Raw genomic sequence first — 23,684 nt, forward strand, 5'->3', positions numbered from 1 at the left:
AACGATTTACCACGATGTTGCACTGGAGAGGTTACAAAGCAGATTTACCAGGGGATGTTGAACTGTAGAGAGTACAGAGGAGATTTACACAGATGATGCACTAGGGAGGGTACAGAGGAGATTTGCCAGGATGTTACACTAGAGAGGGTACAGAGGAGATTTTCCAACATGTTGCTCTAAAGTGGGTGCAGTGGAGATTTACCAGGATGTTGCACTGGAGAAAGTAAATGGAGATTTACCAGGAGATTGCACTAAAAAGGGTACTGAGAAGTTTTAAAGGATGTTGCACTAGAGAGGGAACAGAGGAGATTTACCAGGATGTTCCACTAGAGTGGATACAGAGAAGATTTTCCAGAATGTTGCACTGGAGAGTGTACAGAGGAGATTTACCAATATGTTGCGCTGAAAGTTTGCAGAGGAGCTTTACAGGATGTTGGACTGGAGATGGTACAGAGGAGATTTACCAGGATTTTCCAGTGCACTAAATACAGAGGAGATTTACCAGGATTGTTTCACTGGAGAGGGTACAGAGGAGATTTACCAGATTATTGCACAGCACTGGGTACAGAGCAGTTTTACCAGGTTGTTACACTTGAGAGGGTACAGAGGAGTTTTACCAGGATGTTACACTAGAGAGGGCACAGCGATGATTTACCAGAATGTTGCACCAGAGAGGATACAAATGAAATTTACTAGGATGTGGCCCTGGGATGGTACAGAAGAGATTCAACATAATTTTCCACCAGACAGGGTACAGAGGAGATTTAACAGAATGTTCCACCAGACAGGGTACAGAGGAAATTTAACAGGATGTTGCGCTAGAGAGGATGCAGAGGGGATTTACTAGGTAGTTGCACTGGAGGAGTTACAGAGGAGATTTACCAGGATGTTGCACTAGACAGGATAAAGACAGATATAGCAGGAATTTGTACTACAGAAGCTACGGGGGAGAATTACCAAGATGTTGCACTGGATAGGGTACAGAGGAGATTTACCAGGATGTTGCACCGGAGCAGGTACAGAGGAGATTTACCAGCATTTTGCACTGGACAGGGTACAGGGGAGATTTACCAGGATGTTGCACTGGAAAGAATACAGAGGAGATTTACCAGGATGTTGCACTGGAGCGGGTACAGAGGAGATTTACCAGGATGTTGCACTTGAGAAGTTACAGCGGATATTAACCAAGATGTCGCACTGAAGAGGGTACAGAGCAGATTTACAAAAATGTTGCATTGGGAAGGTACAGAGGAGATTTTCACAGATGATGTTCTAAAGAGTGTGCAGTGGAGATATACCAGGATGTTGCACTGGAGAGGGTACAGAGGAGATATAACAGAACGCTCCACTAGAGATGCTACAGCGAATATTTCGCACGATGTTGCACTGGAGAGGATACAGAGGAGATTTACCAGGATGTTGCTCTAAGAGCGTACAGAGGTGTTTTACAAGGATGTTGCACTGCTGATGATACAGAGAAGATTTTCAAAAATGTTGCGCTGATGGGATTACAGAGGTGATTTAACAGGCTTTTGCACTGGAGAGTGTACAGAGGATATTTATCAAGATGTTGTACTGGAGAGTTTACAGAGGATATTTAAGAGCATATTCCACTTCAGAGCGTGCAGAGGAGATTTACCAGAATGTTGCACTGCAGTGGGTAGAGAGGAGATTTAGAAGGGTGTTGCAGTCGAGTGGTTAAAAAGGAGAATACCAGGATTTTACTCCAGCGAAGGAACAGAGGAGATTTAACATCATGTTGTGCTAGAGAGGATTCAGTGAAGATTTACCAGTATGTTCCTCTGGAGAGGTTACAGAGGAGATTTAGCAGGATATTGCACTAGAGAGGGTGCAGAGGAGATTTACCAGGATGTTGCACTGGAGAGGGTACAGAGGTGATTTACCTGGATGTTGCACTGCGTGAGTACAGAAGAGATCTACCAGGAAGTTACACTAGTGAGAGTACAGAGGTGATTAGCCAGGATTCTGCACTGGAGAGGTACAGAGGAGATTTACCAGCATGTTGCACTGGAGAGGCTACAGGGGAGATTTACCAGGATGTTGCACTTGAAAGAATACAGAGGAGATTTACCAGGATGTTGCACTGGAGCGGGTACAGAAGAGATTTACCACGATAGTGCACTAGACAGGGTACAGAGGAGATTTACCAGGATGTAGCACTTGAGAAGTTACAGCGGATATTAACCAGAATGTTGCACTGAAGAGGGCACAGCTGTGATTTTCCAGCTTGTTGCAGTGGAGCTGTACAGATGAGATTTACCAGGTTTATGCTCTAAAGAGTGTACAGAGGAGATTTACCAGGATGTTGCACTAGAGAGGTTGCAGCGGAGATTTACCAGGATGTCGCACTGCAGAGGGTACAGAGGAGATTTACAAAAAATGTTGCACTAGCGAAGGTACAGAGGCGATTTTCCAAGATGATGTTCTAGAGAGTGTGCAGTGGAGATATACCAGGATGTTGCATTGGAGAGGGCACAGATGAGATTTACCAGGTTATTGCACAGCACTGGGTACAGAGGAGTTTTACCAGGATGTTACACTTGAGAGGGTACAGAGGAGTTTTACCAGGATGTTACACTAGAGAGGGTACAGCGATGATTTACCAGAATGTTGTACCAGAGAGGATACAAATGAAATTTGCTAGGATGTGGCCCTGGGAGGGTACAGGAGAGATTCAACATAATTTTCCACCAGACAGGGTACAGAGGTGATTTACCAGAATGTTCCACCAGACAGGGTACAGAGGAAATTTAACAGGATGTTGTGCTAGAGAGGATGCAGAGGGGATTTACTAGGTAGTTGCAGTGGGGGAGTTACAGAGGAGATTTACCAGGATATTGCACTAGACAGGATAAAGAGAGATATAGCAGGAAGTTGTACTAGAGAAGTTACGGGGGAGATTTACCAAGGTGTTGCACTGGATAGGGTACAGAGGTGATTTACCAGTATGTTGCACCAGAGCAGGTACAGAGGAGATTTACCAGCATGTTGCACTGGAGAGGGTACAGGGGAGATTTACCAGGATGTTCCACTGGAGCGGGTACAGAAGAGATTTACCATAATATTGCACTAGACAGGGTACAGAGGAGATTTACCCGGATGTTGCACTTGAGAAGTTACAACGGATATTAACCAGGATGTTGCACTGAAGAGGGTACAGCTGTGATTTTCTAGCTTGTTGCAATGGAGCTGTACAGATGAGATTTACCAGGTTTATGCACTAAAGAGTGTACAGAGGAGATTTACCAGGATGTTGCACTAGAGAGGTTGCAGAGGAGATTTACGAGGATGTCGCACTGCAGAGGGTACAGAGGAGATTTACAAAAATTTTGCACTAGCGAAGGTACAGAGGAGATTTTCCAAGATGATGTTCTAGAGAGTGTGCACTGGAGATATACCAGGATGTTGCACTGGAGAGATTAGAGAGGAGATTTAACAGGAGGCTGCACTAGAGATGATACAGCGAATATTTCGCACGGTGTTGCACTGGAGAGGTTACAGAGGAGATTTATCAGGATGTTGCTCTGAGAGCGTACAGAGGTGTTTTACAAAGAAGTTGCACTGCTGATGATACAGAGAAGATTTACAAAAATGTTTTGCTGGAGGGATTACAGAGGTGATTTAACAGGCTTTTGCACTGGAGAGTGTACAGAGGATATTTATCAAGATGTTGTACTGGAGAGTTTACAGAGGATATTTAATAGGATATTCCACTTGAGAGCGTGCAGAGGAGATTTACCAGAATGTTGCACTGCAGTGGGTAGAGAGGAGTTTTAGAAGGGTGTTGCAGTAGAGTGGTTAGAAAGGAGATTTACCAGGATGTTACTCCAGCGAAGGAACAGAGGAGATTTAACAGGATGTTGTGCTAGAGAGGATTCAGTGAAGATTTACCAGGATGTTCCTCTGGAGAGGTTACAGAGGAGATTTAGCAGGATGTTGCACTAGAGAGGGTGCAGAGGAGATTTACCAGGATGTTGCACTGGAGAGGGTACAGAAGTGATTTACCAGGATGTTACACTGCGAGAGTACAGAAGAGATCTACCAGGAGGTTAAACTAGTGAGAGAACAGAGCTGATTAACCTAGAATGTTGCACTGGAGAGGGTGCAGAAGAGATTCACCACGATGTTGCCTTGGAGAGGTTATAGACGAGATTTACTAGGAGATGTTGCACTGTAGAGAATACAGGGTAGATTTACCAGAATATTCGACTAGAGATGGAACAGAGGAGATTTATGCAGAATGTCGCACTAGAGAGGATGCAGAGGAGATTTACTATGATGTTGCACCAGAAAGGATGCAGAGGAGATTTATGAGGATGTTGCACTAGAGAGGATGCAGAGAAGATTTACCACGATGTTGCAATGCAGAGGGTACAGACGAGATTTATCAGGACGTTACACAGGAGAGGGTAGCGAGGAGATTTAGCAGGTTGTTGCATTTGCGAGGTTATAGAGTAGATTTACCAGGATGTTGCATTGGAGAGGGTACAGTGAAGATTTACGAGGATATTGCACTAGAGATGTTACAGAGAAGATTTAGCAGGATATTGCACTGGGGAGGTTACAAAGGGGACTTACCAGGATATTATACCGAGAGCGTGCAGAGGAGATTTTCCTGGATGTTGGAGTGGAAAGTGTACAGAGGAGATTTACCAGGATGTTGCATTAGAGAGGGCACTGAGGAGATTTACCAGGTTAATGCACTAAAGAGGGTAGAGAGGAGTTTTAGCAGGACGTTACACTAGAGAGGTACAGAAGAGATTTTCCAGGATGTTGCTCTAGAGAGGGTGCATTCGAGATTTACCAGGATATAGTACTGGAGATCATACAGAGGAGATTTACAAGGATTTTGGACTGGAGAGGGAACAGAGGAGATTTAGCAGAATGTTGCACTATAGAGGCAACATAAGAGATTGCACCAGGATGTTGCACTAGAGAATGTACAGAGGACATTTAATAGGATGTTGTTCTAGAGAGCGAACAGAGGAGATTTAGCAGGATGATCCCCTAGAGAGGATACAGAGAAGATTTACCAGAATGTTGCACCGGAAAGTGTACATTGGAGCTTTACCAGGATGTTGGACTGGAGGGGCGACAGAGGAGATTTACCAGGATGTTCCAGTGGAGTGGGTACAGAGGAGATTTAACAATGATGTTGCACCAGAGAGGATACAGACTAGATTTACTAGGATGTGGCCCCAGAGGGTATAGAGGAGATTTACAAGGATGTTGCCATAGAGAGGGTATAGAGGTGATATAGCAGGATGTTGCACTGGAGAAGTTATAGAGGAGATTTACCTGGTTGTTGCACCGAGGGCCTGCAGAGGAACTTTACCAGGACGTTGCCCTGCAAAGCGTGCAGAGTTGATTTACAAGGATGTTGCACTGCAGATGGTACAGAGGAGATTTCCAAAAATGTTGCACTGGAGGAAGTAACTAGGAGATTTAACAGGTATTTGCACTGGAGAGTGCACAGAGGATATTTACCAGGATGTTGCACTGGACAGTGTACAGAGGATATTTAACAGGATATTGCAATTGAGAGGTTGCAGAGTAGATTTACCAGAATGTTGCACCGCAGAGGCTAGAGAGGAGATTTACAAGGATGTTGCACTAGAGAGGATAGAGAGGAGTTTTATCAGAAGTTGCACTGGCAAAGGAAAAGAGGACATTTAAACGGATATTGTGCTAGAGAGGAATCAGATGATATTTACCCACATGTTGAACTGGAGAGGGTACAGACGAGTTTTAACAGGATATTGCACTAGAGAAGATGTAGAGGAGATTTACCAGGATGTTGCAATAGAGAGGTTAAAGCGGAGATTTACCTGGTTGTTGCACTGGAGAGGTACAGAGGAGAATTACCAGGATGTTGCAACAGAGAGTGTGTATAGGAGATTTACCAGGATGTTGCACTAGAGAATGTACAGAGGACATTTAATAGGATGTTGTTCTAGAGAGCGAACAGAGGAGATTTAGCAGGATGATCCCCTAGAGAGGATACAGAGAAGATTTACCAGAATGTTGCACCGGAAAGTGTACATTGGAGCTTTACCAGGATGTTGGACTGGAGGGGCGACAGAGGAAATTTACCAGGATGTTCCAGTGGAGTGGGTACAGAGGAGATTTAACAATGATGTTGCACCAGAGAGGATACAGACGAGATTTACTAGGATGTGGCCCCAAAGGGTATAGAGGAGATTTACAAGGATGTTGCACTAGAGAGGGTATAGAGGTGATATAGCAGGATGTTGCACTGGAGAAGTTATAGAGGAGATTTACCTGGTTGTTGCACCGAGGGCCTGCAGAGGAACTTTACCAGGACGTTGCTCTGCAAAGCGTGCAGAGGTGATTTACAAGGATGTTGCACTGCAGATGATACAGAGGAGATTTCCAAAAATGTTGCACTGGAGGAAGTAACTAGGAGATTTAACAGGTATTTGCACTGGAGAGTGCACAGAGGATATTTACCAGGATGTTGTACTGGACAGTGTACAGAGGATATTTAACAGGATATTGCAATTGAGAGGTTGCAGAGTAGATTTACCAGAATGTTGCACCGCAGAGGCTAGAGAGGAGATTTACAAGGATGTTGCACTAGAGAGGATAGAGAGGAGTTTTATCAGAAGTTGCACTGGCAAAGGAAAAGAGGACATTTAAACGGACATTGTGCTAGAGAGGAATCAGATGATATTTACCCACATGTTGAACTGGAGAGGGTACAGACGAGTTTTAACAGGATATTGCACTAGAGAAGATGTAGAGGAGATTTACCAGGATGTTGCAATAGAGAGGTTACAGCGGAGATTTACCTGGTTGTTGCACTGGAGAGGTACAGAGGAGAATTACCAGGATGTTGCAACAGAGCGGGTGTATAGGAGACTTACCAGGATGATGCACTAGAGAGGGTACAGAGGAGATTTACCAGGATGTTGCACTGGAGAGGGTACAGAAGAGATTTACCACGATGTTGCATTGGAGAGGTATAGAGGGGATTTACCAGGGGATGTGGCACTGTAGAGAATACAGGGGAGATTTAACAGAATATTGCACTAGAGATGTTACAGAGGAGTTTTACCAGGTTGTTGCAGTGGAGACGTTCAGAGGAGATCTACTAGGATATTGCACTAGAGAGGAAGCAGATGAGATTTGCCATAATGTTGCACTGCTGAGTGTACAGTGCAGATTTTACAGCATGTTGCACTGGAGAGGGTACCGAGGAGATTTAACAGGATTTTACACTGGAGAGTGTATATAGGAGTTTTGTCAGGATATTGCACTAGAGAGGGTGCAGAGGAGATTTACCAGGCTATTGCACTAAAGAGTGTAGAAAAGAGATTTACAAGGATGCTGCACTAGAGAGGGTACAGCGGATATTTACCAGTCTGTTGCACTGCAGATGGTACAGAGGAGATTTACCAGGATGCTACACTAGAGTTAGTAGAGAGGAGATTTAGAAGGTTGTTTCATTGACGTGGGGACAGAGGAGATTCAACACAATGTTGCAGTGTAGAGGTTGCAGGGGGGATTTACCAGCACGTTGCACTGGAGAGGGAACAGAGGAGATTTAGCAGGATGTTCCACTAGAGAGGATAAAGAGAAGAGTTATCAGGATGTTGCACTGGAGAGTTTACAGAGAGATTTACCAGGATGTTGCACCGAGAGCGTGCAGAGGAGATTTACCAGGATGTTGGAATGGAGATGGTACAGAGGAGATTTACCTGGATGTTGAACAGCAGAGGGTAGAGAGGAGATTTAACAGTACCTTGAACTAGTGAGTGTACAGAGGAGGTTTACCAGGCCATTGCTCTACAGACGGTACAGAGGAGTTTTACCAGGATGTTAAATTAGAGAGGGCACAGCTGAGATTTTGCAGGATGTTGCACTAGAGATGTACAGAGGAGATTTACCATAATCTTGCACTGCAGAGATTGCAGAGGAGCTTTACCAGGATGTTGCACTGGAGAGGGTACAGAGATGATTTACCAGGATGTTGCACTGTGAGTGCACAGAAGAGATTTACCAGGATGTTACACTAGTGAGGGTACAGAGGTGATTTACCAGGATTTTGTACTAGAGAGGGTACAGAAGAGATTTACCACGATGTTGCCTTGGAGAGGTAATAGAGGAGACTTACCAGGCGATATTGCACTTTAGAGAGTATAGAAACATAGAAACATAGACAATAGGTGCAGGAGTAGGCCATTCGGCCCTTCTAGCCTGCACCGCCATTCAATGAGTTCATGGGTAGATGTACCAGAATATTGCAATAGAGAGGGTACAACGAGGTTTACCAGGATGTTGCACTAGAGATGAAACAGAGATTTACTAGGATGTCGCACTAGAAAGGATGCAGAGGAGAAATATGAGGATGTTGTACTAGAGAGGGTGCAGAGGAGATTTACCACGATGTTTTAATGCAGAGGGTACAAACGAGATTTAAAGGACGTTACACTGGAGAGGGTAGCAAGGAGATTTATCAGGTCGTTGCATTGACGACGGTACAGAGGAGATTCAACAGGATGTTGCAGTGGAGAGGTTGCAGAGGAGATTTAGCAGGCTGTTGCACTGGAGAGGGTATAGAGGAGATTTACCAGGATGTTCCACTAGAGATGATACAGAGAAGATTTAGCACGTAATTTCAATGGAGAGGTTACAAAGGCGACTTACTGGATATTATACCGCAAGTGTGCAGAGGATATTTACCAGGATGTTGGTGTGGAGAACGTACAGAGCCGATTTTCCTGGATGTTGAACAGGAGATGGTACAGAGATGAGATTTACCAGGATGTTGCACTAGTGAGGGTACTGAGGAGATTTACAAGGTTATTGCACTATAGAGGGAACAGAGGAGTTTTAGCAGGATGTTACAGTAGAGAGGATACAGAGGAGATTTTCCAGGAAGTTTCACTAGAGAGGTACAGATCAGATTTTCAAAGATGTTGCTCTAGAGAAGGTGCAGTGGAGATTTACCAGGAAGTTGCACTGGAGAGAGTACAGAGGATATTTACCAGGATGTTGCACTAGAGAGTGTACAGAGGAGATTTAACAGGATGTTGCTCTAGAGAGGGAACAGAGAAGATTTACCAGGATGATCCACTAGAGAGTATACAGAGAAGATTTACAAGAATGTTGCACTGGAAAGGGTACAGAAGAGATTTACCAGGATGTTGCACCGAGAGCAAGCAGGGGAGCTTTACCAGGATGTTGGACTGGATGGGGTACAGAGGAGATGTACCAGGAAGTTCCAGTGGAGTGTGTACAGAAGTGATTTAACAATGATGTTGCACCAGAGAGGATACAGAAGAGATTTACTAGGATGTGGCACTTGGAGGGATCAGTGGATATTCACCAGAATATTCCACCCAGGCACGGTGCAGAGGAGATTTTCCACAATGTTGCACTAGTGAGGGTACAGAGGAAATTTAACAGAATATTGCAGAGACGTTACAACGGAGATTTACCAGCGTCTTGTATGGAGAGCGTGCAAAGGACAATTAAAAGGATGTTGCAATGGCGAAGGTTAGAGGAGATTTAACTGAATGTTGCACTAGAGAGGATGCAGAGGAGATTTACTAGGTAGTTGCACTGGAGGGGTTACAGAGGAGATTTACCAGGATATTGCACTAGACAGGATACGCAGAGATATAGCAGGATGTTGTACTAGAGAAGTTAATGCGGAGATTTACCAGGATGTTGCACCGGAGCAGGTACATAGGAGATTTACCAGCATGTTGCACTGGAGAGGGTACAGGAGAGATTTACCAGGATGTTGCAATAGTGAGATGCAGTGGAGATTTACCAGGATGTCGCACTGCAGAAGTTACAGAGGAGATTTACAAAAATGTCGCAGTAGAGAAGGTACAGAGGAGAATTTCCAGGATGATGCTCTAGAGAGGGTGCAGAGGAGTTTAACCAGCATGTTGCACTGGAGAGTGTACAGAGGAGATTCACCAGGATGTTGCACTAGAGAGGGTACAGAGGAGATTCAACAGGATGTACCATTTGAGAGGATACAGAGAAGATTTAGCAGGATGTTGGACTGGAGAGGGTACAGAGGAGATTTACCAGGATGTTGCACTGATTGCGTTCAGAGGAGATTTAACAGTAATTTGCTCTGCATAGCGTGCAGAGTTGCTTTACAAGGATGTTCCACTGCAGATGGTAAAGGGGAGATTAACAAAAATGTTGCTCTAGAGAGAGTACAGAGGAGATTTAACAGGATTTTGCACTGGAGGGTGTACAAAGGATATTTACCACGATGTTGTACTGGAGAGTGTACAGAGGATATTTAAAAGGATATTGCACTTGAGAGGGTGCAGAGGAGATTTACCAGAATGTTGCAATGCAGATTGTAGAGAGGCGATTTACAAGGATATTGCACGAGAGAGTGTAGAAAGTATATTTAACAGGATGTTGCACTTGCGAATGAACAGAGAAGATTTAACAGGATGTTGTGCTAGAGAGGATTGAAAGGAGATTTACCATAATGTTGCACTGGACAGCTTACAGAGGCGATTCACCAGAATGTTGCTCTAGAGAGGATCAACAGGAGATTTAACTGGATGTTCCACTAGAGAGGAAACAGATACGATTTAGCAGGTTGTTGCACTGGAGAGGATACAAAGGAGATTTACCAGGATGTTGCTCTGACAGCGTGCAGAGGTGCTTTACAAGGAAGTTGCACTGCAGATGGAACAGAAGAGATTTACAAAAATGTTGCACTAGAGTGATTAGAGGATATTTAATAATATATTCCACTTGACAGCTTGCAGAGTAGATTTACCAGAATGTTGCACCGCAGAGGTAGAGTGGAGATTTACTAGCATGTTTTAGTAGAGTCGTTAGAAAGGAGATTTAACAGGATGTTGCACCGGTGAATGAACAGAGGAGATTTACCAGGATGTTGGGCTAGAGAGGATTAAAACAAGATTTACAATGATGTTCCACTGGAGACGTTATGGAGGAGATTAGCAGGATGTTGCACGAGAGAGGGTGCAGAGGAATTTACCAGGATGTTGCTCTGCGAGGGAACAGAAGCGATATACCAGGATGTTACACTAGTGAGTGAACAGACGTGATTTACCAGGATGTTGCACTGGAGAGTGTAAAGAAGAGATTTCTACGATGTTGCACTGGAGAGGTAACAGATGAGATTTACCAGTGGATGTTGCAGTGTAGAGAGTACAGGGTAGATTTACCAGAATATTGCGCTATGGAGGTATAGAGGAGATTTACCAGGTCATTGTGCTACAGAGGGTACAGAGGAGTTTCGTCAGGATGTTACATTAGAGAGGGCAGAGAGGAGATTTTCCAGGATGTTCCACTAGAGAGGTACAGAGGAAAGTTACCAGCATGTTGCACTGCAGAGATTGCAGAGGAGCTTTAACAGGATGTTGCACTGGGGAGGGTACAGAGGTGATTTACCAGGATGTTGCACAACGAGTGCACCGAAGAGACTTACCACGATGTTGCCTTGGAGAGGTTATAGATGAGACTTACCAGGGGATTTTGCACTGTAGAGTGTACTGGATAGATTTACCAGAATATTGCAATAGAGAGGGTACAGAGGAGATTTACCAGGATGTTGCACTAGAGAGGATGCAGAGATTTACTAGAATGTTGCACTAGAAAGGTTGCAGAGGTGATTTATGAGGATTTTGCACTAGAGAGCGTGCAGAGGAGATTTACCACGATGCTGTAAGGCATAGGGTACAGACTAGATTTAAAGGACGTTACACTGGAGAGGGTAGCGAGGAGATTTAGCAGATTGTTGCATTAACGAGGGTACAGAGGAGATTCAACAATATGTTGCAGTGGAGAGGTTGCAGAGGAGATTTACCAGGCTGTTGCACTGGAGAGGGTATAGAGGAGATTTACCAGGATGTTCGACTAGAGATGATACAGAGAAGATTTAGCACGATATTGCAGTGGAGAGGTTACAAAGGAGACTTACTAGGATATTATATCGAGAGTGTGCAGAGGATATTTACCAGGATGTTGGAGTGGAGAGCGTACAGAGCAGATTTACCTGGATGTTGAACAGGAGATGGTACAGAGATCAGATTTACCAGGATGTTGCACTAGAGAGTGTACTGAGGAGATTTACATGGTTAATGCACTATAGAGGGAACAGCGGAGTTTTAGCAGGATGTTACACTAGAGAGGGTACAGAGGAGATTTTCCAGGAAGTTCCACTAGAGAGGTACAGATCAGATTTTCCAAGATGTTGCTCTAGAGAGGGTGCAGTGGAAATTTCACAGGATGTTGCATTGGAGAGAGTACAGAGGATATTTACCAAGATGTTGCACTAGAGAGGGTACAGAGGAGATTTAACAGGATGTTGCTCTAGAGTGGGAATAGAGGAGATTTACCAGGATGATCCACTACAGACTAAACAGAGAAGATTTACCAGAATGTTGCACTGGAGAGGATACAGTGGAGATTTACAAGGATGTTGCCACGAGAGCATACAGAGGAGCTTTACCACGATGTTGGACTGGAGAGGGTACAGAGGAGATGTACCAGGAAGTTCAAGCGGTGTGGGTACAGAATAGATTTAACAATGTTGTTGCAGCAGAGAGGAAATAGAAGAGATTTACTTGGATGTGGCCCTGGGAGGGAACAGTGCAGATTCATGACAATGTTCCACCCAGGCACGGTACAGAGGAGATTTCCCACAATGTTGCACTAGTGAGGGTACAGAGCATATTTAACAGAATATTGCAGAGAGGTTACAACGGAGATTTACCTGGGTCTTGTATGGAGAGGGTGCAAATGACAATTAAAAGGATGTTGCACTGGCGAAGGAACAAAGGAGATTTAACAGAATGTTGAGCTAGAGAGAATGCAGAGGAGATTTACTAGGTAGTTGCACTGGAGGGGTTGCAGAGTTGATTCATAAGGATGTTCCACTGCAGATGGTAAAGAGGACAATTACAAAAATATTGTTCTAGAGAGAGTACAGAGGAGATTTAACTGGATTTTGCACTGGAGATTGTACAGAGGATATTTAAAAGGATATTGCACATGAGAGGGTGCAGAGGAGATTTACCAGAATGTTGCACTGCAGAGGTTAGAGAGGTGATTTACAAGGATATTGCAAGAGAGAGGGTAGAATGTATATTTAACAGGATGTTGCACTGGCAAAGGAACAGAGAAGATTTAACAGGATGTTGTGCTAGAGAAGATTCAAAGGAAATTTACCAGAATGTTGCTCTGAGATCGTGCAGAGGTGTATTACAAGGAAGTTGCACTGCAGATGGAACAGAGGAGATTTACAAAAATGTTGCACTAGTGTGAGTAGAGGATATTTATCAGTATATTCCACTTGAGACCTTGCAAAGGAGATTTACCAGAATGTTGCACTGCAGAGGGTAGAGAGGAGATTTACAAGCATGTTGCAGTATAGTGATTAGAAAGGAGATTTAACAGGATGTTGCACAGGCGAAGGAAGAGAGGAAATTTAACAGGATGCTGTGCTAGAGAGGTTTCAGAGAAGATTTACAAGGATGTTCCACTGGAGAGGTTACAGAACAGATTAGCAGGATGTTGCACTAGAGAGGGTGCAGAGGAGATTTAACGGGATGTTGCATTGCAGAGCTTGCAGAGGTGATTCACAAGGATGTTGCACTGGAGAGTGTACAGATGAGATTTACAAATATGTTGCACTAGAGAGGGTGCAGAGGAGATTTATAATGATGTTGCACTGGAGAAGGTACAGAGGTGATTTACCAGGATGTTGCACTGCAAGGGTACAGAAGAGATTTAGCAGGAAATTGCGCTAGTGAGGGTACAGAGCTGATTTACCAGGATGTTGCACTGGAGAGGGTAGAGAGGTGATTTACAAGGATATTGCAAGAGAGAGGGTAGAAAGTATATTTAACAGGATGTTGCACTGGCAAAGGAACAGAGAAGATTTAACAGGATGTTGTACTAGAGAAGATTCAAAGGAGATTTACCATAATGTTGCACTGGACAGCTTACAGAGGAGATTCACCAGGATGTTGCACAAGAGAGGTTCAAGAGAAGATTTAACAGGATGTTCCACGAGAGAGGATACAGAGAAGATTTAACAGGATGTTGCACTGGAGAGGATACAAGGGAGATTTGCCAGAATGTTGCTCTGAGATCGTGCAGAGGTGCAATACAAGGAAGTTGCACTGCAGATGGAACAGAGGAGATTTACAAAAATGTTGCACTAGTGTGAGTAGAGGATATTTATCAGAATATTCCACTTGAGACCTTGCAGAGGAGATTTACCAGAATGTTGCACTGCAGAGGGTAGAGAGGAGATTTACAAGCATGTTGCAGTATAGTGGTTAGAAAGGAGATTTAACAGGATGTTGCACAGGCGAAGGAAGAGAGGAAATTTAACAGGATGCTGTGCTAGAGAGGTTTCAGAGAAGATTTACAAGGATGTTCCACTGGAGAGGTTACAGAGAAGATTAGCAGGATGTAGCACTAGAGAGGTTGCAGAGGAGATTTACCGGGATGTTGCATTGCAGAGCTTGCAGAGGTGATTCACAAGGATGTTGCACTGGAGAGTGTACAGATGAGATTTACAAATATGTTGCACTAGAGAGGGTGCAGAGGAGATTTATAATGATGTTGCACTGGAGAAGGTACAGAGGTGATTTACCAGGATGTAGCACTGGAGAGGGTACAGAAGAGATTTAGCAGGAATTTGCGCTAGTGAGGGTACAGCGCTGATTTACCAGGATGTAGCACTGGAGAGGGTACAGAAGAGATTTAGCAGGAATTTGCGCTAGTGAGGGTACAGAGCTGATTTACCAGGATGTTGCACTGGAGAGGGAACAGAAGAGATTTACCACGATGTTGCCTTGGAGAGGTTATAGAAGAGATGTACCAGGGGATGTTGCACTGTGGTGAATACAGGGTAGATTTATCAGAATTTTGCACTAGCGGTGGTACAGAGGAGATTTACCAGGATGTTGCACTAGAGAGGATGCAGAGGAGATTTACTAGGATGTTGCACTAGAAAGGATGCAGAGGAGATTTATGAGGATGTTGCACCAGAGAGGGTGCAGAGGGGATTTACCACGATGTTGCAATGCAGAGTGTACAGACGAGATTAACCAGGATGTTACACTGGGGAGGGTAGCGAGGAGCTTTAGCAGATTGTTGCATTGCCGAGGGTATAGAGGAGATTCAACAGGATGTTGCAATGGAGAGGTTGCAGAGGAGATTTACCAGGATGTTGCACTGGAGAGGGTATAGAGGAGATTTACCAAAATATTTCATTAGAGATATTACAGAGAAGATTTAGCAGGATATTGCACTGGATAGGTTACAAAGGAGACTTACCAGGATATTATACCCGGAGCGTGCAGAGGAGATTTTCCAGGATGTTGGAATGGAGAGGGTACAGAGCACATTTACCTGGATGTTGAATAGGAGATGGTACAGAGGAGATTTACCAGAATGTTGCATTAGAGAGGGTACTGAGTAGATTTACTGGATTATTGCACTATAGAGGGTACAGAGGAGTTTTAGCAGGATGTTACACTAGAGAAGGTACAGAGGAGATTTTCCAGAGAGTTGCACTAGAGAGGTACAGAGGAGATTTTCCAGGATGTTGCTCTAGAGAGGTTGCATTGGAGATTTACCAGGATATTGTACTGTATAGAGTACAGAGGAGATTACTAGGAGGTTGGACTAGAGAGGGTACAGAGGAGATTTAACAGGATGTTGCACTATAGAGGGAAAAGAAGTGATTTACCAGGATGTTGCACTAGAGAGCTTACAGAGGGCATTTAACAGGATGTTACACTAGAGAGGTATAGCGGAGATTTTCCAGGATGTTCCACTTGAGAGGTACAGAGGAGATTGTCCAGGAAGTTCCACTAGAGAGGGAACAGAGGAGATAGAAACATAGACATAGAAACATAGAAAATAGGTGCAGGAATAGGCCATTCGGCCCTTCTAGCCTGCACCGCCATTCAATGAGTTCATGGCTGAACATTCAACTTCAGTACCCCATTCTCTGCTTTCTCGTTTACCAGGATAACCCACTAGAGGGGAAACAGAGTAGATTTACCAGAATGTTGCACCAGAGACGGTACAGTGTAGCTTTAACAGGATGTTGGACTGGAGGGGCTACAGAGGAGATTTACCAGGATGTTCCAGTGGATTGGGTGCAGAGGAGATTTAACAGAATGTTGCACCAGAGAGGATACTGACGATATTTACTAGATTGTGGCCCTGGAAGGGTACAGTGGAGATTCACCAGAATGTTGCAAACAGGCAGGGTAAAGAGGAGATTTCCGACAATATTGCACTAGTGAGGGTACAGAGGAAATTTACCAGAATACTGCAGAGATGTTACAACGGATATTTACCAGTGTGTTGTAGAGAGAGGGTGCAAAGGACATTTAAAAGGAAGTTGCACTGGCGAAAGTACAGAGGAGATTTAACAGAATGTTGCGCTAGAGATGATGCAGAGGAGATTTACTAGCTACTTGCAGTGGAGGGGTTACAGAGGAGATTTACCAGGACATTGCACTAGACAGGGTACAGAGAGTTATAGCAGGCTGTTGTACTAGAGAAGTTACTGCAGAGATTTACCAAGATGTTGCACTGGATAGGATACAGAGGTGATTTACAATGATGTTGCACCGGAGCAGGTACAGAGGAGATATAACGGCATGTTGCACTGGAGAGGGTACAGGGGAGATTAACCAGGATATTGCACTGGAAAGAATAAAGGAGATTTACCAGGATGTCGCACTGGAGCGGGTGCAGATGAGATTTACCAGGATATTGCACTAGACAGATACAGAGGAGATTTACCAGGATGTTGCACTGGAGAGGGTACAGATGTGATTTTCCAGCTTGTTGCACCGGAGCGGTACAGATGAGAATTACCAGGTTGATGAACTAAATAGTTTACAGAGGAGATTTACCTCGATGTTGCACAAGTGAGGTGCAGAGGAGATTTACCACAATGTCGCACTGCAGAGGGTACAGAGGAGATTTACAAAAATGTCGTACTAGAGAAGGTATAGAGGAGGTTTTCCAGGATGATGCTCTAGCGAGTGTGCAGAGGAGATTTAGCAGCATGTTGCTCTGGAGCGGGTACGGAGGAGATTCACCAGGATGTTGCACTAGAGCGGTACAGAGGAGATTCAACAGCATGATCCACTAGAGAGGATACAGAGAAGATTTAACAGGATGTTGAACTAGAGAGGGTACAGAGGAGATTTACAAGGATGTTGCACTGAGAGCCTGCAGAGGAGATTTACTAGGATGTTGCTCTGCATAGCGTGCAGAGTTGCTTTACAAGGATGTTGCACTGCAGTTGGTGAAGAGGAGATTTAAAATATGTTGCAATAGAGAGAATACAGAGGAGATTTAACAGGATTTAGCACTGGAGGGTATACAGAGGATATTTACCACGATGTTGTACTGGAGAGTGTACAGAGGATATTTACAAGGATATTGCACTAGAGAGGGTAGAAATGTGATTCAACAGGATGTTGCACTGCAGATGTATTAGAGGAGATTTACAAAAATGTTGCACTAGTGTGAGTAGAGATTATTTATCAGTATATTCCACTTGAGACCTTGCAGAGGAGATTTACCAGAAAGTTGCACTGCAGTGGGTAGAGAGGAGATTTACAAGCATGTTGCAGTATAGTGATTAGAAAGGAGATTTAACAGGATGTTGCACAGGCGAAGGAAGAGAGGAAATTTAACAGGATGCTGTGCTAGAGAGGTTTCAGAGAAGATTTACAAGGATGTTCCACTGGAGAGGTTACAGAGGAGATTAGCAGGATGTTGCACTAGAGAGGGTGCAGAGGAGATTTACCGGGATGTTGCACTGCAGAGCTTGCAGAGGTGATTCACAAGGATGTTGCACTGGAGAGTTTACAGATGAGATTTACAAATATGTTGCACTAGAGAGGGTGCAGAGGAGATTTATAATGATGTTGCACTGGAGAAGATAAAGAGGTGATTTACCAGGATGTTGCACTGCAAGGGTACAGAAGAGATTTAGCAGGAATTTGCGCTAGTGAGTGTACAGAGCTGATTTACCAGGTGTTGCACTGCAGAGGGTAGAGCGGTGATTTACAAGGATATTGCAAGAGAGAGGGTAGAAATTATATTTAACAGGATGTTGCACTGGCAAAGGAACAGGGATGATTTAACAGGATGTTGTGCTAGAGAAGATTCAAAGGAGATTTACCATAATGTTGCACTGGACAGCTTACAGAGGAGCTTCACCAGGATGTTACACTAGAGAGGTTCAAGAGAAGATTTAACAGGATGTTCCACTAGAGAGGATACAGAGAAGATTTAACAGGATGTTGCACTGGAGAGGATACAAAGGAGATTTACCAGAATGTTGCTCTGAGATCGTGCAGAGGTGCATTACAAGGAAGTTGCACTGCAGATGGAATAGAGGAGATTTACAAAAACGTTGCACTAGTGTGAGTAGAGGATATTTATCACAATATTCCACTTGAGACCTTGCAGAGTAGATTTACCAGAATGTTGCACTGCAGAGGTTAGAGAGGAGATTTACAAGCATGTTGCAGTATAGTGGTTAGAAAGGAGATTTAACAGGATGTTGCACAGGCGAAGGAAGAGAGGAAATTTAACAGGATGCTGTGCTAGAGAGGTTTCAGAGAAGATTTACAAGGATGTTCCACTGGAGAGGTTACAGAGGAGATTAGCAGGATGTTGCACTAGAAAGTGTGCAGAGGAGATTTACCGGGATGTTGCACTGCAGAGCTTGCAGAGGTGATTCACAAGGATGTTGCACTGGAGAGTGTACAGATGAGATTTACAAATATGTTGCACTAGAGAGGGTGCAGAGGAGATTTATAATGATGTTGCACTGGAGAAGGTACAGAGGTGATTTACCAGGATGTTGCACAGCAAGGGTAAAGAAGAGATTTAGCAGGAATTTGCGCTAGTGAGGGTACAGGGCTGATTTACCAGGATGTTGCACTGGAGAGGGTACAGAAGAGATTTACCACGATGTTGCCTTGGAGAGGTTATAGGAGAGATGTACAGGGGATGTGGCACTGTGGTGAATACAGGTTAGATTTATCAGAATTTTGCATTAGCGGTGGTACTGAGGAGATTTACCAGGATGTTGCACTAGAGAGGATGCAGAGGAGATATACTAGGATGTTGCACTAGAAAGGTTGCAGATGAGATTTATGAGGATGTTGGACTAGAGAGGGTGCAGAGGGTATTTTCCACGATGTTGCAATGCAGATTGTACAGACGAGATTAACCAGGACGTTACACTGGGGAGGGTAGCGAGGAGCTTTAGCAGAATGTTGCATTGCAGAGGGTACAGAGGAAATTCAACAGGATGTTGCAATGGAGAGGTTGCAGAGGAGATTTACCAGGATGTTGCACTCGAGAGTGTATAGAGGAGATTTACCAAAATATTCCACTAGAGATGTTACAGAGAAGATTTAGCAGGATATTGCACTGGAGAGGTTACAAAGGAGACTTACCAGGATATTATACCCAGAGCGTGCAGAGGTGATTTTCCAGGATGTTGGAATGGAGAGGGTACAGAGCAAATTTACCTGGATGTTGAACAGGAGATGGTACAGAGGAGATTTACCAGAATGTTGCATTAGAGAGGGTACTGAGGAGATTTACGGGATTATTGCACTATAGAGGGTACAGGCGAGTTTTAGCAGGATGTTACATTAGAGAAGGTACAGAAGAGATTTTCCAGGAAGTTGCACTAGAGAGGTACAGAGGAGATTTTCCAGGATGTTGCTCTAGAGAGGTTGCATTGGAGATTTACCAGGATATTGTACTGGATAGAGTACAGAGGAGATTACTAGGAAGTTGGACTAGAGAGGGTACAGAGGAGATTTAACAGGATGTTGCACTATAGAGGGAAAAGAAGAGATTTACCAGGATGTTGCACTAGAGAGCGTACAGAGGGCATTTAACAGGATGTTCCACTAGAGAGGTATAGCGGAGATTTTCCAGGATGTTCCACTAGAGAGGTACAGAGGAGATTGTCCAGGAAGCTCCACTAGAGAGGGAACAGAGAAGATAGAAACATAGACATAGAAACATAGAAAATAGGTGCAGTAGTAGGCCATTCGGCCCTTCTAGCCTGCACCGCCATTCAATGAGTTCATGGCTGAACATTCAACTTCAGTACCCCATTCCTGCTTTCTCGTTTACCCACTAGAGAGGAAACAGAGTAGATTTACCAGAATGTTGCACCAGAGACGGTACAGTGTAGCTTTAACAGGATGTTGGACTGGAGGGGCTACAGAGGAGATTTACCAGGATGTTCCAGTGGATTGGGTGCAGAGGAGATTTAACAGAATGTTGCACCAGAGAGGATACTGACGATATTTCCTAGATTGTGGCCCTGGGAGGGTACAGTGGAGATTCACCAGAATGTTGCATACAGGCAGGATAAAGAGGAGATTTCCGACAATGTTGCACTAGTGAGGGTACAGAGGAAATTTACCAGAATATTGCAGAGATGTTACAACGGATATTTACCAGTGTGTTGTAGGGAGAGGGTGCAAAGGACATTTAAAAGGAAGTTGCACTGGCGAAAGTACAGAGGAGATTTAACAGAATGTTGCGCTAGAGATGATGCAGAGGAGATTTGCTAGCTACTTGCAGTGGAGGGGTTACAGAGGAGATTTACCAGGAAATTGCACTAGACAGGGTACAGAGAGATATAGCAGGATGTTGTACTAGAGAAGTTACTGCAGAGATTTACCAAGACGTTGCACTGGATAGGATACAGATGTGATTTACAATGATGTTGCACCGGAGCAGGTACAGAGGAGATATAACGGCATGTTGCACTGGAGACGGTACAGGGGAGATTAACCAGGATATTGCACTGGAAAGAGTAAAGGAGATTTACCAGGATGTCGCACTGGAGCGGGTGCAGATGAGATTTACCAGGATATTGCACTAGACAGATACAGAGGAGATTTACCAGGATGTTGAACTGGAGAGGGTACAGATGTGATTTTCCAGCTTGTTGCACCGGAGCGGTACAGATGAGAATTACCAGGTTGATGAACTAAATAGTTTACAGAAGAGATTTACCTTGATGTTGCACAAGTGAGGTGCAGAGGAGATTTACCACAATGTCGCACTGCAGCGGGTACAGAGGAGATTTACAAAAATGTCGCACTAGAGAAGGTATAGTGGAGGTTTTCCAGGATGATGCGCTAGCAAGGATGCAGAGGAGATTTAGCAGCATGTTGCACTGGAGCGGGTACGGAGGAGATTCACCAGGATGTTGCACTAGAGCGGTAGAGAGGAGATTCAACAGCATGATCCACTAGAGAGGATAAAGAGAAGATTTAACAGGATGTTGCACTGGAGAGGGTACAGAGGAGATTTACCAGGATGTTGCACTGAGAGCCTGCAGAGGAGATTTACTAGGATGCTTGCTCTGCATAGCGTGCAGAGTTGCTTTACAAGGATGTTGCACTGCAGTTGGTAAAGAGGAGATTTAAAAAATGTTGCAATAGAGAGACTACAGAGGAGATTTAACAGGATTTAGCACTGGAGGGTATACAGAGGATATTTACCACGATGTTGTACTGGAGAGTGTACAGAGGATATTTAAAAGGATATTGCACTAGAGAGGGTAGAAATGTGATTTAACAGGATGTTGCATTGCAGATGGAACAGAGGAGATTTACAAAAATGTTGCACTAGTGTGAGTAGAGGATATTTATCACTATATTCCACTTGAGACCTTGCAGAGGAGATTTACCAGAAAGTTGCACTGCAGAGGGTAGAGAGGAGATTTACAAGCATGTTGCAGTATAGTGATTAGAAAGGAGATTTAACAGGATGTTGCACAGGCGAAGGAAGAGAGGAAATTTAACAGGATGCTGTGCTAGAGAGGTTTCAGAGAAGATTTACAAGGATGTTCCACTGGAGAGGTTACAGAGAAGATTAGCAGGATGTTGCACTAGCGAGGGTGCAGAGGAGATTTACCGGGATGTTGCACTGCAGAGCTTGCAGAGGTGATTCACAAGGATGTTGCACTGGAGAGTGTACAGATGAAATTTACAAATATGTTGCACTAGAGATGGTGCAGAGGAGATTTATAATGATGTTGCACTGGAGAAGGTACAGAGGTGATTTACCAGGATGTTGCACTGCAAGGGTACAGAAGAGATTTAGCAGCAATTTGTGCTAGTGAGGGTACAGAGCTTATTTACCAGGATGTTGCACTGGAGAGGGTAGAGAGGTGATTTACAAGGATATTGCAAGAGAGAGGGAAGAAAGTATATTAACAGGATGTTGCACTGGCAAAGGAACAGAGAAGATTTAACAGGATGTTGTGCTAGAGAAGATTCAAAGGAGATTTACCATAATATTGCACTGGACAGCTTACAGAGGAGATTCACCAGGATGTTACACTAGAGAGGTTCAAGAGAAGATTTAACAGGATGTTCCACTAGAGAGGATACAGAGAAGATTTAACAGGATGTTGCACTAGAGAGGATACAAAGGAGATTTACAAGAATGTTGCTCTGAGATCGTGCAGAGGTGCATTACAAGGAAGTTGCACTGCAGATGGAACAGAGGAGATTTACAAAAATGTTGCATTAGTGTGAGTAGAGGATATTTATCAGAATATTCCACTTGAGACCTTGCAGAGGAGATTTACCAGAATGTTGCACTGCAGAGGGTAGAGAGGAGATTTACAAGCATGTTGCAGTATAGTGGTTAGAAAGGAGATTTAACAGGATGTTGCACAGGCGAAGAAAGAGAGGAAATTTAACAGGATGCTGTGCTAGAGAGGTTTCAGAGAAGATTTACAAGGATGTTCCACTGGAGAGGTTACAGAGGAGATTAGCAGGATGTTGCACTAGAGAGGGTGCAGAGGAGATTTACCGGGATGTTGCACTGCAGAGCTTGCAGAGGTGATTCACAAGGATGTTGCACTGGAGAGTGTACAGATGAGATTTACAAATATGTTGCACTAGAGAGGGTGCAGAGGAGATTTATAATGATGTTGCACTGGAGAAGGTACAGAGCTGATTTACCAAGATGTTGCACTGGAGAGGGTACAGAAGTGATTTACCACGATGTTGCCTTGGAGAGGTTATAGAAGAGATGTACCAGGGGATGTGGCACTGTGGTGAATACAGGGTAGATTTATCAGAATTTTGCACTAGCGGTGGTACTGAGGAGATTTACCAGGATGTTGCACTAGATAGGATGCAGAGGAGATTTACTAGGATGTTGCACTAGAAAGGATGCAGAGGAGATTTATGAGGATGTTGCACTAGAGAGGGTGCAGAGGGGATTTACCACGATGTTGCAATGCAGAGTGTACAGACGAGATTAACCAGGACGTTACACTGGGGAGGGTAGCGAGGAGCTTTAGCAGATTGTTGCATTGCCGAGGGTACAGAGGAGATTCAACAGGATGTTGCAATGGAGAGGTGGCAGTGGAGATTTACCAGGATGTTGCACTGGAGAGGGTATAGAGGAGATTTACCAAAATATTCCACTAGAGATGTTACAGAGAAGATTTAGCAGCATATTGCACTGGAGAGGTTACAAAGGAGACTTACCAGGATATTATACCCAGAGCGTGCAGAGGAGATTTTCCAGAATGTTGGAATGGAGAGGGTACAGAGCAAATTTACCTGGAT

Source organism: Pristiophorus japonicus, chromosome Y (assembly GCF_044704955.1).
Source record: "Pristiophorus japonicus isolate sPriJap1 chromosome Y, sPriJap1.hap1, whole genome shotgun sequence".
Lineage (NCBI taxonomy): Eukaryota > Metazoa > Chordata > Chondrichthyes > Pristiophoridae > Pristiophorus > Pristiophorus japonicus.